Source organism: Carassius gibelio, chromosome A7 (genome assembly GCF_023724105.1).
Source record: "Carassius gibelio isolate Cgi1373 ecotype wild population from Czech Republic chromosome A7, carGib1.2-hapl.c, whole genome shotgun sequence".
Classification (NCBI taxonomy): domain Eukaryota; kingdom Metazoa; phylum Chordata; class Actinopteri; order Cypriniformes; family Cyprinidae; genus Carassius; species Carassius gibelio.
Window position 1 is genome coordinate 9,857,831 of NC_068377.1, and position 15,853 is coordinate 9,873,683.

Genomic DNA, 15,853 nt, shown 5'->3' on the forward strand with positions numbered 1-15,853 from the left:
AGTGAAAAAATGAACATGAGAATGTGTTTTTTGTTAATTTATTTGAAAATGAACTTTAAATCTAAGAGGGTGCATCTCCTGTGTAGTTTACCACTAAGGGGTTCGGATGACAATCAAATTTGGGAAGCTCCGTCTCAAACTGAAGAGAGGGGTGTCATTTCCAAAAGAGCACGCGGCGCTCAAGAGTTTGTAATAGAGACAGAGAAAAGGCCCGTCTATCGCCTCCTGCAGGAGAAAGGAAGAATGACGAGGCTGAGCTGTCCTTTGTGACACCGCAAGCAGAAAGATGGCACAGAGAAAGAGAAAACAGACAAAAAAGAAGCAGCTAATCCGTATAAAAGTGTAAAGGAACTAGAATGATAGCTGAGCCTTGGCTGAAGGAAAAGCAAAAGCTTACAGCACCTGGTATTCCCAGGCGGTCTCCCATCCAAGTACTAACCAGGCCCGACCCTGCTTAGCTTCCGAGATCGGACGAGATCGGGCGTGCTTTTTTTTTTTTTTTTTTTTTTTTTTTTTTTATTCAATAATTTCACATTTGACATATACATAAATTCCAATGCGTGTCACATCATTATCATATTCACTCATTCTATATTCATTATTGAATTTCACCCTCCATTATACGCTTATACTTACAATCCTAATTATCCAGGCATATTTATCATATGTTCTTTAAAGCATTGCAGAACTCTAGCATTGTTCCCCGTAAACCATATCATTCGCTATATCCAGTCTACTAAAAACTGTATTAAAATCTCCCATTACAATAATATTTTCCCATTTCTCCATCTGACCATTTAAATCCTTAAAAAACATTTTCTTTTCTGCCTCTTCATTTGGCGCATGTACATTACACACAAAAACATTTTCCCCTCCTATAACCATTTTCACAATAATACATTTCCCTCCATTATCCCGTTATATGATTTCAACATCATCATTCATGTGTCTTTTACATAAAACCGCAACGCCTTTCCCAATCCCCCCACCATTGTTATAATAAATTCCTCCTCTCCAACTTCTTTTAAAACATTCAATCATTTCATCTTTCCAAAATGTTTCTTGTAATAATATCACATCAGCTTTTTTGCATAGCGCTTTCATTTTCCCAAATTTATCAATTTTTGTTAAACCCCTTACATTGATTGAAACAAAACAAAGAGCCATTACCAACAAAACATTCATTTTTCATACTTTTCTCCCACATTCTCCATTAAAACTCCATCTTCATTTGTACCTGAGTTTCTTCTCCTTCTCTGTCCTTTTTCTCTACTTTCTCCTACATATGTTTTGGTGTCCAATATTCCTCTCTTCATTCCCCTCCTCAGCTCCTCCAAATTTACTTCTATGCATTCCTCTACTTGCTCCTTCTCCTTTTTTTCCTCCTGTCTTTCTTTTATTATAACATCCACCGGACCCCTATACCCCTCTATCATATGTTCCACCATTTCAAACCCCTCTCTTCTCTCCAACTCCTTATCCCCCCCCTTTTCCTGCTCCTGACTTTTACTATCATTCAGAGACCCATCTTCCTCTCCCTCATTTATGACTATTTCCATACTCTCCATATTCTCCTCTGGTTCACCATGTTCAGTTTTATCATTTGTCTCTTCTTCATGTTCACTTTCACAGTCACACCTTATGAATACTTTCCCACAATCCAGACATTTATCAGCTTTACAGTCTTTCGCGAAATGCCCTTGCTCAAAGCATTCATAACATTTGAAATCAGGACAGTCCCTGAAAATGTGTCCTGGCTGCATACACATCCGACATAGTTTTTGCTGTCCATCATGTATGACCCTAAAGTACTGAGTGCCATCTGCCGTTTCAAATTTAGCACTATAGGGTAGTGATGTTACCTCTTTTGGAAATTTAACCTTCACATACCTCGTTCCATCAGCAATGTTCGTTCCAGGATAGACTCTTCTCTTTATTTTTGTCATTGGATTAACTCCCCAAAACTTCAATTTGTTCTCAATCACTTCATCCTCCAAGTATGCAGGCAAGTGAAGAAAAGACACAATATGTTCCTTTACCTCCAGCCTCCTTATTTCGAAGAATTGACCTTTTATTTCCATTCCATCCAATAATACATCACAAAGTTCTGCATCTTCCACAGTCAACTCATATTCCTCCCCATACTTTGGTCTCACTGCCAGCAATTTACCAAATCCAATCTTCTCTGAAACTACTTTAATGATATCCACAGCTTTTACCTCCTTATTTCCTTTTAAGTCCAACACCACCGTTGCTTCTTTCAGATAATCCACTCTTTGCTTGATTCCCCTCTGTGCTCCATGATCCATATTTCCTCCATTTGCCTCTCTTGATGATCTATCTGCTCCATGTGGTTCCAAACGTTCTTCTAGTCCTCCTGCCATTGCCAGATCTTTACCATGTGGTCCATCCATTTTTGTAAACAAAAAAGCACAAACAAAAGCTTGCCTCCAAGCAGATAAACTGCTTGGAGCTTAAACGTGGGCTTTTTTCCAAAATAAACCCAAATCTCCTCCCACAGAATAAACAGAAAAAAGTAAAATACAAAATAAAGCTTTAGAAGAGCCTTTCTCTTCCAACTGCAATCAGACACACCTTCCCAATCACTCTCTATCGCCGCCAGGTTGGTATGGCCGTAAGCGAGTACAACAGTCAAGAGCGACCTATTTAAAGAAGACACACAGGCAGGCCAAAGAGAAACAGATCCTTTTCCACTCAAAGTTTTTTCCAAGTCTTTTAAAAGTCTTCTCTCTTTTTTAATATGAGCTAAATTAAGGGAAAGAAATAAGTAACAATAAAAAATATGCATTTTAATAAATAAATACATTCACAAAAGATAAATGTCGCGCGGTGACGCACTTTGTGTGGAAGTAATGGGGGCCTGTTTCTCAACTTTAACATCAGAAATGTCTTCTGGTTGAAATTGAATTAAATAAAAGTAAACAAATACTGCGCTTACTTTAAATTGAATGTAATTTGGGGGGAATTTGGTCATTTTAAAACAGAAATTTCAAACCTGGTTAAATTAAATTAAACCAAAATGTTTAAAATAATTAATATCAATAAATACAATCAATATTGCGTTGAGGCACTTTGAGTGGAAGTAAATGTCATCTGGTTAAAATAAAACCAAAACAATTAAAATAAAATTAAATAAAATATTGTGGTGATGCACTTTGAGTGCAGGTAATTTGGGGTGAATTTAGTGATTTTAAAACAGAAATTTCAAACCTGGTTAAATTAAATTAAACCAAAATGTTTAAATTAATTAATAAAATTAATAGCAATAAATACAATCAATACTGCGTTGAGGCACTTTGAGTGGAAGTAAATGTCATCTGGTTAAAATGAAACCAAATCTATTGAAATGAAATAAAATTAAATAATATAAAATTAAATAAAATATTGTGGTGATGCACTTTGAGTGCAGGTAATTTGGGGATGAATTTAGTGATTTTAAAACAGAAATTTCAAACCTGGTTAAATTAAATTAAACCAAAATGTTTAAATTAATTAATAAAATTAATATCAATAAATACAATCAATATTGCGTTGAGGCACTTTGAGTGGAAGTAAAAGTCATCTTGTTAAAATAAAACCAAACCTATTAAAATAAAATAAAATAAAATATTGTGGTGATGCACTTTGAGTGCAGGTAATTTGGGGTGAATTTTGTGATTTTAAAACAGAAAGGGCATGCCTATATTTTCCTACAATGAAACAATATTTGCTGATGAGTTTAATGAATTTTTTTTTTTTTTTGAGATGATAAAAAACTCTTGTCCTGTTCCAAGTAATGAAAAAGTACCAAAAAAGCTGAAATATGTCATTTGTTTAATTGCAAATAATTTGATCCCTCACCAACATCAGTGAAAAAATGAACATGAGAATGTGTTTTTTGTTAATTTATTTGAAAATGAACTTTAAATCTAAGAGGGTGCATCTCCTGTGTAGTTTACCACTAAGGGGTTCGGATGACAATCAAATTTGGGAAGCTCCGTCTCAAACTGAAGAGAGGGGTGTCATTTCCAAAAGAGCACGCGGCGCTCAAGAGTTTGTAATAGAGACAGAGAAAAGGCCCGTCTATCGCCTCCTGCAGGAGAAAGGAAGAATGACGAGGCTGAGCTGTCCTTTGTGACACCGCAAGCAGAAAGATGGCACAGAGAAAGAGAAAACAGACAAAAAAGAAGCAGCTAATCCGTATAAAAGTGTAAAGGAACTAGAATGATAGCTGAGCCTTGGCTGAAGGAAAAGCAAAAGCTTACAGCACCTGGTATTCCCAGGCGGTCTCCCATCCAAGTACTAACCAGGCCCGACCCTGCTTAGCTTCCGAGATCGGACGAGATCGGGCGTGCTCAGGGTGGTATGGCCGTAAGCGAGTACAACAGTCAAGAGCGACCTATTTAAAGAAGACACACAGGCAGGCCAAAGAGAAACAGATCCTTTTCCACTCAAAGTTTTTTCCAAGTCTTTTAAAAGTCTTCTCTCTTTTTTAATATGAGCTAAATTAAGGGAAAGAAATAAGTAACAATAAAAAATATGCATTTTAATAAATAAATACATTCACAAAAGATAAATGTCGCGCGGTGACGCACTTTGTGTGGAAGTAATGGGGGCCTGTTTCTCAACTTTAACATCAGAAATGTCTTCTGGTTGAAATTGAATTAAATAAAAGTAAACAAATACTGCGCTTACTTTAAATTGAATGTAATTTGGGGGGAATTTGGTCATTTTAAAACAGAAATTTCAAACCTGGTTAAATTAAATTAAACCAAAATGTTTAAAATAATTAATATCAATAAATACAATCAATATTGCGTTGAGGCACTTTGAGTGGAAGTAAATGTCATCTGGTTAAAATAAAACCAAAACAATTAAAATAAAATTAAATAAAATATTGTGGTGATGCACTTTGAGTGCAGGTAATTTGGGGTGAATTTAGTGATTTTAAAACAGAAATTTCAAACCTGGTTAAATTAAATTAAACCAAAATGTTTAAATTAATTAATAAAATTAATAGCAATAAATACAATCAATACTGCGTTGAGGCACTTTGAGTGGAAGTAAATGTCATCTGGTTAAAATGAAACCAAATCTATTGAAATGAAATAAAATTAAATAATATAAAATTAAATAAAATATTGTGGTGATGCACTTTGAGTGCAGGTAATTTGGGGATGAATTTAGTGATTTTAAAACAGAAATTTCAAACCTGGTTAAATTAAATTAAACCAAAATGTTTAAATTAATTAATAAAATTAATATCAATAAATACAATCAATATTGCGTTGAGGCACTTTGAGTGGAAGTAAAAGTCATCTTGTTAAAATAAAACCAAACCTATTAAAATAAAATAAAATAAAATATTGTGGTGATGCACTTTGAGTGCAGGTAATTTGGGGTGAATTTTGTGATTTTAAAACAGAAAGGGCATGCCTATATTTTCCTACAATGAAACAATATTTGCTGATGAGTTTAATGAATTTTTTTTTTTTTTTTGAGATGATAAAAAACTCTTGTCCTGTTCCAAGTAATGAAAAAGTACCAAAAAAGCTGAAATATGTCATTTGTTTAATTGCAAATAATTTGATCCCTCACCAACATCAGTGAAAAAATGAACATGAGAATGTGTTTTTTGTTAATTTATTTGAAAATGAACTTTAAATCTAAGAGGGTGCATCTCCTGTGTAGTTTACCACTAAGGGGTTCGGATGACAATCAAATTTGGGAAGCTCCGTCTCAAACTGAAGAGAGGGGTGTCATTTCCAAAAGAGCACGCGGCGCTCAAGAGTTTGTAATAGAGACAGAGAAAAGGCCCGTCTATCGCCTCCTGCAGGAGAAAGGAAGAATGACGAGGCTGAGCTGTCCTTTGTGACACCGCAAGCAGAAAGATGGCACAGAGAAAGAGAAAACAGACAAAAAAGAAGCAGCTAATCCGTATAAAAGTGTAAAGGAACTAGAATGATAGCTGAGCCTTGGCTGAAGGAAAAGCAAAAGCTTACAGCACCTGGTATTCCCAGGCGGTCTCCCATCCAAGTACTAACCAGGCCCGACCCTGCTTAGCTTCCGAGATCGGACGAGATCGGGCGTGCTCAGGGTGGTATGGCCGTAAGCGAGTACAACAGTCAAGAGCGACCTATTTAAAGAAGACACACAGGCAGGCCAAAGAGAAACAGATCCTTTTCCACTCAAAGTTTTTTCCAAGTCTTTTAAAAGTCTTCTCTCTTTTTTAATATGAGCTAAATTAAGGGAAAGAAATAAGTAACAATAAAAAATATGCATTTTAATAAATAAATACATTCACAAAAGATAAATGTCGCGCGGTGACGCACTTTGTGTGGAAGTAATGGGGGCCTGTTTCTCAACTTTAACATCAGAAATGTCTTCTGGTTGAAATTGAATTAAATAAAAGTAAACAAATACTGCGCTTACTTTAAATTGAATGTAATTTGGGGGGAATTTGGTCATTTTAAAACAGAAATTTCAAACCTGGTTAAATTAAATTAAACCAAAATGTTTAAAATAATTAATATCAATAAATACAATCAATATTGCGTTGAGGCACTTTGAGTGGAAGTAAATGTCATCTGGTTAAAATAAAACCAAAACAATTAAAATAAAATTAAATAAAATATTGTGGTGATGCACTTTGAGTGCAGGTAATTTGGGGTGAATTTAGTGATTTTAAAACAGAAATTTCAAACCTGGTTAAATTAAATTAAACCAAAATGTTTAAATTAATTAATAAAATTAATAGCAATAAATACAATCAATACTGCGTTGAGGCACTTTGAGTGGAAGTAAATGTCATCTGGTTAAAATGAAACCAAATCTATTGAAATGAAATAAAATTAAATAATATAAAATTAAATAAAATATTGTGGTGATGCACTTTGAGTGCAGGTAATTTGGGGATGAATTTAGTGATTTTAAAACAGAAATTTCAAACCTGGTTAAATTAAATTAAACCAAAATGTTTAAATTAATTAATAAAATTAATATCAATAAATACAATCAATATTGCGTTGAGGCACTTTGAGTGGAAGTAAAAGTCATCTTGTTAAAATAAAACCAAACCTATTAAAATAAAATAAAATAAAATATTGTGGTGATGCACTTTGAGTGCAGGTAATTTGGGGTGAATTTTGTGATTTTAAAACAGAAAGGGCATGCCTATATTTTCCTACAATGAAACAATATTTGCTGATGAGTTTAATGAATTTTTTTTTTTTTTTGAGATGATAAAAAACTCTTGTCCTGTTCCAAGTAATGAAAAAGTACCAAAAAAGCTGAAATATGTCATTTGTTTAATTGCAAATAATTTGATCCCTCACCAACATCAGTGAAAAAATGAACATGAGAATGTGTTTTTTGTTAATTTATTTGAAAATGAACTTTAAATCTAAGAGGGTGCATCTCCTGTGTAGTTTACCACTAAGGGGTTCGGATGACAATCAAATTTGGGAAGCTCCGTCTCAAACTGAAGAGAGGGGTGTCATTTCCAAAAGAGCACGCGGCGCTCAAGAGTTTGTAATAGAGACAGAGAAAAGGCCCGTCTATCGCCTCCTGCAGGAGAAAGGAAGAATGACGAGGCTGAGCTGTCCTTTGTGACACCGCAAGCAGAAAGATGGCACAGAGAAAGAGAAAACAGACAAAAAAGAAGCAGCTAATCCGTATAAAAGTGTAAAGGAACTAGAATGATAGCTGAGCCTTGGCTGAAGGAAAAGCAAAAGCTTACAGCACCTGGTATTCCCAGGCGGTCTCCCATCCAAGTACTAACCAGGCCCGACCCTGCTTAGCTTCCGAGATCGGACGAGATCGGGCGTGCTCAGGGTGGTATGGCCGTAAGCGAGTACAACAGTCAAGAGCGACCTATTTAAAGAAGACACACAGGCAGGCCAAAGAGAAACAGATCCTTTTCCACTCAAAGTTTTTTCCAAGTCTTTTAAAAGTCTTCTCTCTTTTTTAATATGAGCTAAATTAAGGGAAAGAAATAAGTAACAATAAAAAATATGCATTTTAATAAATAAATACATTCACAAAAGATAAATGTCGCGCGGTGACGCACTTTGTGTGGAAGTAATGGGGGCCTGTTTCTCAACTTTAACATCAGAAATGTCTTCTGGTTGAAATTGAATTAAATAAAAGTAAACAAATACTGCGCTTACTTTAAATTGAATGTAATTTGGGGGGAATTTGGTCATTTTAAAACAGAAATTTCAAACCTGGTTAAATTAAATTAAACCAAAATGTTTAAAATAATTAATATCAATAAATACAATCAATATTGCGTTGAGGCACTTTGAGTGGAAGTAAATGTCATCTGGTTAAAATAAAACCAAAACAATTAAAATAAAATTAAATAAAATATTGTGGTGATGCACTTTGAGTGCAGGTAATTTGGGGTGAATTTAGTGATTTTAAAACAGAAATTTCAAACCTGGTTAAATTAAATTAAACCAAAATGTTTAAATTAATTAATAAAATTAATAGCAATAAATACAATCAATACTGCGTTGAGGCACTTTGAGTGGAAGTAAATGTCATCTGGTTAAAATGAAACCAAATCTATTGAAATGAAATAAAATTAAATAATATAAAATTAAATAAAATATTGTGGTGATGCACTTTGAGTGCAGGTAATTTGGGGATGAATTTAGTGATTTTAAAACAGAAATTTCAAACCTGGTTAAATTAAATTAAACCAAAATGTTTAAATTAATTAATAAAATTAATATCAATAAATACAATCAATATTGCGTTGAGGCACTTTGAGTGGAAGTAAAAGTCATCTTGTTAAAATAAAACCAAACCTATTAAAATAAAATAAAATAAAATATTGTGGTGATGCACTTTGAGTGCAGGTAATTTGGGGTGAATTTTGTGATTTTAAAACAGAAAGGGCATGCCTATATTTTCCTACAATGAAACAATATTTGCTGATGAGTTTAATGAATTTTTTTTTTTTTTTTGAGATGATAAAAAACTCTTGTCCTGTTCCAAGTAATGAAAAAGTACCAAAAAAGCTGAAATATGTCATTTGTTTAATTGCAAATAATTTGATCCCTCACCAACATCAGTGAAAAAATGAACATGAGAATGTGTTTTTTGTTAATTTATTTGAAAATGAACTTTAAATCTAAGAGGGTGCATCTCCTGTGTAGTTTACCACTAAGGGGTTCGGATGACAATCAAATTTGGGAAGCTCCGTCTCAAACTGAAGAGAGGGGTGTCATTTCCAAAAGAGCACGCGGCGCTCAAGAGTTTGTAATAGAGACAGAGAAAAGGCCCGTCTATCGCCTCCTGCAGGAGAAAGGAAGAATGACGAGGCTGAGCTGTCCTTTGTGACACCGCAAGCAGAAAGATGGCACAGAGAAAGAGAAAACAGACAAAAAAGAAGCAGCTAATCCGTATAAAAGTGTAAAGGAACTAGAATGATAGCTGAGCCTTGGCTGAAGGAAAAGCAAAAGCTTACAGCACCTGGTATTCCCAGGCGGTCTCCCATCCAAGTACTAACCAGGCCCGACCCTGCTTAGCTTCCGAGATCGGACGAGATCGGGCGTGCTCAGGGTGGTATGGCCGTAAGCGAGTACAACAGTCAAGAGCGACCTATTTAAAGAAGACACACAGGCAGGCCAAAGAGAAACAGATCCTTTTCCACTCAAAGTTTTTTCCAAGTCTTTTAAAAGTCTTCTCTCTTTTTTAATATGAGCTAAATTAAGGGAAAGAAATAAGTAACAATAAAAAATATGCATTTTAATAAATAAATACATTCACAAAAGATAAATGTCGCGCGGTGACGCACTTTGTGTGGAAGTAATGGGGGCCTGTTTCTCAACTTTAACATCAGAAATGTCTTCTGGTTGAAATTGAATTAAATAAAAGTAAACAAATACTGCGCTTACTTTAAATTGAATGTAATTTGGGGGGAATTTGGTCATTTTAAAACAGAAATTTCAAACCTGGTTAAATTAAATTAAACCAAAATGTTTAAAATAATTAATATCAATAAATACAATCAATATTGCGTTGAGGCACTTTGAGTGGAAGTAAATGTCATCTGGTTAAAATAAAACCAAAACAATTAAAATAAAATTAAATAAAATATTGTGGTGATGCACTTTGAGTGCAGGTAATTTGGGGTGAATTTAGTGATTTTAAAACAGAAATTTCAAACCTGGTTAAATTAAATTAAACCAAAATGTTTAAATTAATTAATAAAATTAATAGCAATAAATACAATCAATACTGCGTTGAGGCACTTTGAGTGGAAGTAAATGTCATCTGGTTAAAATGAAACCAAATCTATTGAAATGAAATAAAATTAAATAATATAAAATTAAATAAAATATTGTGGTGATGCACTTTGAGTGCAGGTAATTTGGGGATGAATTTAGTGATTTTAAAACAGAAATTTCAAACCTGGTTAAATTAAATTAAACCAAAATGTTTAAATTAATTAATAAAATTAATATCAATAAATACAATCAATATTGCGTTGAGGCACTTTGAGTGGAAGTAAAAGTCATCTTGTTAAAATAAAACCAAACCTATTAAAATAAAATAAAATAAAATATTGTGGTGATGCACTTTGAGTGCAGGTAATTTGGGGTGAATTTTGTGATTTTAAAACAGAAAGGGCATGCCTATATTTTCCTACAATGAAACAATATTTGCTGATGAGTTTAATGAATTTTTTTTTTTTTTTTGAGATGATAAAAAACTCTTGTCCTGTTCCAAGTAATGAAAAAGTACCAAAAAAGCTGAAATATGTCATTTGTTTAATTGCAAATAATTTGATCCCACACCAACATCAGTGAAAAAATGAACATGAGAATGTGTTTTTTGTTAATTTATTTGAAAATGAACTTTAAATCTAAGAGGGTGCATCTCCTGTGTAGTTTACCACTAAGGGGTTCGGATGACAATCAAATTTGGGAAGCTCCGTCTCAAACTGAAGAGAGGGGTGTCATTTCCAAAAGAGCACGCGGCGCTCAAGAGTTTGTAATAGAGACAGAGAAAAGGCCCGTCTATCGCCTCCTGCAGGAGAAAGGAAGAATGACGAGGCTGAGCTGTCCTTTGTGACACCGCAAGCAGAAAGATGGCACAGAGAAAGAGAAAACAGACAAAAAAGAAGCAGCTAATCCGTATAAAAGTGTAAAGGAACTAGAATGATAGCTGAGCCTTGGCTGAAGGAAAAGCAAAAGCTTACAGCACCTGGTATTCCCAGGCGGTCTCCCATCCAAGTACTAACCAGGCCCGACCCTGCTTAGCTTCCGAGATCGGACGAGATCGGGCGTGCTCAGGGTGGTATGGCCGTAAGCGAGTACAACAGTCAAGAGCGACCTATTTAAAGAAGACACACAGGCAGGCCAAAGAGAAACAGATCCTTTTCCACTCAAAGTTTTTTCCAAGTCTTTTAAAAGTCTTCTCTCTTTTTTAATATGAGCTAAATTAAGGGAAAGAAATAAGTAACAATAAAAAATATGCATTTTAATAAATAAATACATTCACAAAAGATAAATGTCGCGCGGTGACGCACTTTGTGTGGAAGTAATGGGGGCCTGTTTCTCAACTTTAACATCAGAAATGTCTTCTGGTTGAAATTGAATTAAATAAAAGTAAACAAATACTGCGCTTACTTTAAATTGAATGTAATTTGGGGGGAATTTGGTCATTTTAAAACAGAAATTTCAAACCTGGTTAAATTAAATTAAACCAAAATGTTTAAAATAATTAATATCAATAAATACAATCAATATTGCGTTGAGGCACTTTGAGTGGAAGTAAATGTCATCTGGTTAAAATAAAACCAAAACAATTAAAATAAAATTAAATAAAATATTGTGGTGATGCACTTTGAGTGCAGGTAATTTGGGGTGAATTTAGTGATTTTAAAACAGAAATTTCAAACCTGGTTAAATTAAATTAAACCAAAATGTTTAAATTAATTAATAAAATTAATAGCAATAAATACAATCAATACTGCGTTGAGGCACTTTGAGTGGAAGTAAATATCATCTGGTTAAAATGAAACCAAATCTATTGAAATGAAATAAAATTAAATAATATAAAATTAAATAAAATATTGTGGTGATGCACTTTGAGTGCAGGTAATTTGGGGATGAATTTAGTGATTTTAAAACAGAAATTTCAAACCTGGTTAAATTAAATTAAACCAAAATGTTTAAATTAATTAATAAAATTAATATCAATAAATACAATCAATATTGCGTTGAGGCACTTTGAGTGGAAGTAAAAGTCATCTTGTTAAAATAAAACCAAACCTATTAAAATAAAATAAAATAAAATATTGTGGTGATGCACTTTGAGTGCAGGTAATTTGGGGTGAATTTTGTGATTTTAAAACAGAAAGGGCATGCCTATATTTTCCTACAATGAAACAATATTTGCTGATGAGTTTAATGAATTTTTTTTTTTTTTTTGAGATGATAAAAAACTCTTGTCCTGTTCCAAGTAATGAAAAAGTACCAAAAAAGCTGAAATATGTCATTTGTTTAATTGCAAATAATTTGATCCCTCACCAACATCAGTGAAAAAATGAACATGAGAATGTGTTTTTTGTTAATTTATTTGAAAATGAACTTTAAATCTAAGAGGGTGCATCTCCTGTGTTGTTTACCACTAAGGGGTTCGGATGACAATCAAATTTGGGAAGCTCCGTCTCAAACTGAAGAGAGGGGTGTCATTTCCAAAAGAGCACGCGGCGCTCAAGAGTTTGTAATAGAGACAGAGAAAAGGCCCGTCTATCGCCTCCTGCAGGAGAAAGGAAGAATGACGAGGCTGAGCTGTCCTTTGTGACACCGCAAGCAGAAAGATGGCACAGAGAAAGAGAAAACAGACAAAAAAGAAGCAGCTAATCCGTATAAAAGTGTAAAGGAACTAGAATGATAGCTGAGCCTTGGCTGAAGGAAAAGCAAAAGCTTACAGCACCTGGTATTCCCAGGCGGTCTCCCATCCAAGTACTAACCAGGCCCGACCCTGCTTAGCTTCCGAGATCGGACGAGATCGGGCGTGCTCAGGGTGGTATGGCCGTAAGCGAGTACAACAGTCAAGAGCGACCTATTTAAAGAAGACACACAGGCAGGCCAAAGAGAAACAGATCCTTTTCCACTCAAAGTTTTTTCCAAGTCTTTTAAAAGTCTTCTCTCTTTTTTAATATGAGCTAAATTAAGGGAAAGAAATAAGTAACAATAAAAAATATGCATTTTAATAAATAAATACATTCACAAAAGATAAATGTCGCGCGGTGACGCACTTTGTGTGGAAGTAATGGGGGCCTGTTTCTCAACTTTAACATCAGAAATGTCTTCTGGTTGAAATTGAATTAAATAAAAGTAAACAAATACTGCGCTTACTTTAAATTGAATGTAATTTGGGGGGAATTTGGTCATTTTAAAACAGAAATTTCAAACCTGGTTAAATTAAATTAAACCAAAATGTTTAAAATAATTAATATCAATAAATACAATCAATATTGCGTTGAGGCACTTTGAGTGGAAGTAAATGTCATCTGGTTAAAATAAAACCAAAACAATTAAAATAAAATTAAATAAAATATTGTGGTGATGCACTTTGAGTGCAGGTAATTTGGGGTGAATTTAGTGATTTTAAAACAGAAATTTCAAACCTGGTTAAATTAAATTAAACCAAAATGTTTAAATTAATTAATAAAATTAATAGCAATAAATACAATCAATACTGCGTTGAGGCACTTTGAGTGGAAGTAAATGTCATCTGGTTAAAATGAAACCAAATCTATTGAAATGAAATAAAATTAAATAATATAAAATTAAATAAAATATTGTGGTGATGCACTTTGAGTGCAGGTAATTTGGGGATGAATTTAGTGATTTTAAAACAGAAATTTCAAACCTGGTTAAATTAAATTAAACCAAAATGTTTAAATTAATTAATAAAATTAATATCAATAAATACAATCAATATTGCGTTGAGGCACTTTGAGTGGAAGTAAAAGTCATCTTGTTAAAATAAAACCAAACCTATTAAAATAAAATAAAATAAAATATTGTGGTGATGCACTTTGAGTGCAGGTAATTTGGGGTGAATTTTGTGATTTTAAAACAGAAAGGGCATGCCTATATTTTCCTACAATGAAACAATATTTGCTGATGAGTTTAATGAATTTTTTTTTTTTTTTTGAGATGATAAAAAACTCTTGTCCTGTTCCAAGTAATGAAAAAGTACCAAAAAAGCTGAAATATGTCATTTGTTTAATTGCAAATAATTTGATCCCTCACCAACATCAGTGAAAAAATGAACATGAGAATGTGTTTTTTGTTAATTTATTTGAAAATGAACTTTAAATCTAAGAGGGTGCATCTCCTGTGTAGTTTACCACTAAGGGGTTCGGATGACAATCAAATTTGGGAAGCTCCGTCTCAAACTGAAGAGAGGGGTGTCATTTCCAAAAGAGCACGCGGCGCTCAAGAGTTTGTAATAGAGACAGAGAAAAGGCCCGTCTATCGCCTCCTGCAGGAGAAAGGAAGAATGACGAGGCTGAGCTGTCCTTTGTGACACCGCAAGCAGAAAGATGGCACAGAGAAAGAGAAAACAGACAAAAAAGAAGCAGCTAATCCGTATAAAAGTGTAAAGGAACTAGAATGATAGCTGAGCCTTGGCTGAAGGAAAAGCAAAAGCTTACAGCACCTGGTATTCCCAGGCGGTCTCCCATCCAAGTACTAACCAGGCCCGACCCTGCTTAGCTTCCGAGATCGGACGAGATCGGGCGTGCTCAGGGTGGTATGGCCGTAAGCGAGTACAACAGTCAAGAGCGACCTATTTAAAGAAGACACACAGGCAGGCCAAAGAGAAACAGATCCTTTTCCACTCAAAGTTTTTTCCAAGTCTTTTAAAAGTCTTCTCTCTTTTTTAATATGAGCTAAATTAAGGGAAAGAAATAAGTAACAATAAAAAATATGCATTTTAATAAATAAATACATTCACAAAAGATAAATGTCGCGCGGTGACGCACTTTGTGTGGAAGTAATGGGGGCCTGTTTCTCAACTTTAACATCAGAAATGTCTTCTGGTTGAAATTGAATTAAATAAAAGTAAACAAATACTGCGCTTACTTTAAATTGAATGTAATTTGGGGGGAATTTGGTCATTTTAAAACAGAAATTTCAAACCTGGTTAAATTAAATTAAACCAAAATGTTTAAAATAATTAATATCAATAAATACAATCAATATTGCGTTGAGGCACTTTGAGTGGAAGTAAATGTCATCTGGTTAAAATAAAACCAAAACAATTAAAATAAAATTAAATAAAATATTGTGGTGATGCACTTTGAGTGCAGGTAATTTGGGGTGAATTTAGTGATTTTAAAACAGAAATTTCAAACCTGGTTAAATTAAATTAAACCAAAATGTTTAAATTAATTAATAAAATTAATAGCAATAAATACAATCAATACTGCGTTGAGGCACTTTGAGTGGAAGTAAATGTCATCTGGTTAAAATGAAACCAAATCTATTGAAATGAAATAAAATTAAATAATATAAAATTAAATAAAATATTGTGGTGATGCACTTTGAGTGCAGGTAATTTGGGGATGAATTTAGTGATTTTAAAACAGAAATTTCAAACCTGGTTAAATTAAATTAAACCAAAATGTTTAAATTAATTAATAAAATTAATATCAATAAATACAATCAATATTGCGTTGAGGCACTTTGAGTGGAAGTAAAAGTCATCTTGTTAAAATAAAACCAAACCTATTAAAATAAAATAAAATAAAATATTGTGGTGATGCACTTTGAGTGCAGGTAATTTGGGGTGAATTTTGTGATTTTAAAACAGAAAGGGC

General features: G+C 33.5%; 7 non-coding genes across 7 annotated transcripts; all 7 read right to left on the minus strand.

Annotated features, from left to right (window-relative positions):
• Window positions 1-4,258: 4,258 nt before the first annotated feature.
• Window positions 4,259-4,377, minus strand: LOC128017890 (5S ribosomal RNA). Its single transcript, XR_008184587.1, has one exon. It is a non-coding gene; the product is annotated as a 5S ribosomal RNA (ribosomal RNA).
• A 1,618-nt stretch (window positions 4,378-5,995) lies between these two features.
• On the minus strand, window positions 5,996-6,114 carry LOC128017892 (5S ribosomal RNA). The gene has a single exon (XR_008184589.1). It is a non-coding gene; the product is annotated as a 5S ribosomal RNA (ribosomal RNA).
• A 1,617-nt stretch (window positions 6,115-7,731) lies between these two features.
• LOC128017893 (5S ribosomal RNA) lies at window positions 7,732-7,850 on the minus strand. Its single transcript, XR_008184590.1, has one exon. It is a non-coding gene; the product is annotated as a 5S ribosomal RNA (ribosomal RNA).
• Window positions 7,851-9,468: 1,618 nt separating this feature from the next.
• LOC128017894 (5S ribosomal RNA) lies at window positions 9,469-9,587 on the minus strand. Its single transcript, XR_008184591.1, has one exon. It is a non-coding gene; the product is annotated as a 5S ribosomal RNA (ribosomal RNA).
• A 1,618-nt stretch (window positions 9,588-11,205) lies between these two features.
• On the minus strand, window positions 11,206-11,324 carry LOC128017895 (5S ribosomal RNA). The gene has a single exon (XR_008184592.1). It is a non-coding gene; the product is annotated as a 5S ribosomal RNA (ribosomal RNA).
• A 1,618-nt stretch (window positions 11,325-12,942) lies between these two features.
• Window positions 12,943-13,061, minus strand: LOC128017896 (5S ribosomal RNA). Its single transcript, XR_008184593.1, has one exon. It is a non-coding gene; the product is annotated as a 5S ribosomal RNA (ribosomal RNA).
• Window positions 13,062-14,679: 1,618 nt separating this feature from the next.
• Window positions 14,680-14,798, minus strand: LOC128017897 (5S ribosomal RNA). The gene has a single exon (XR_008184594.1). It is a non-coding gene; the product is annotated as a 5S ribosomal RNA (ribosomal RNA).
• Window positions 14,799-15,853: the final 1,055 nt, after the last annotated feature.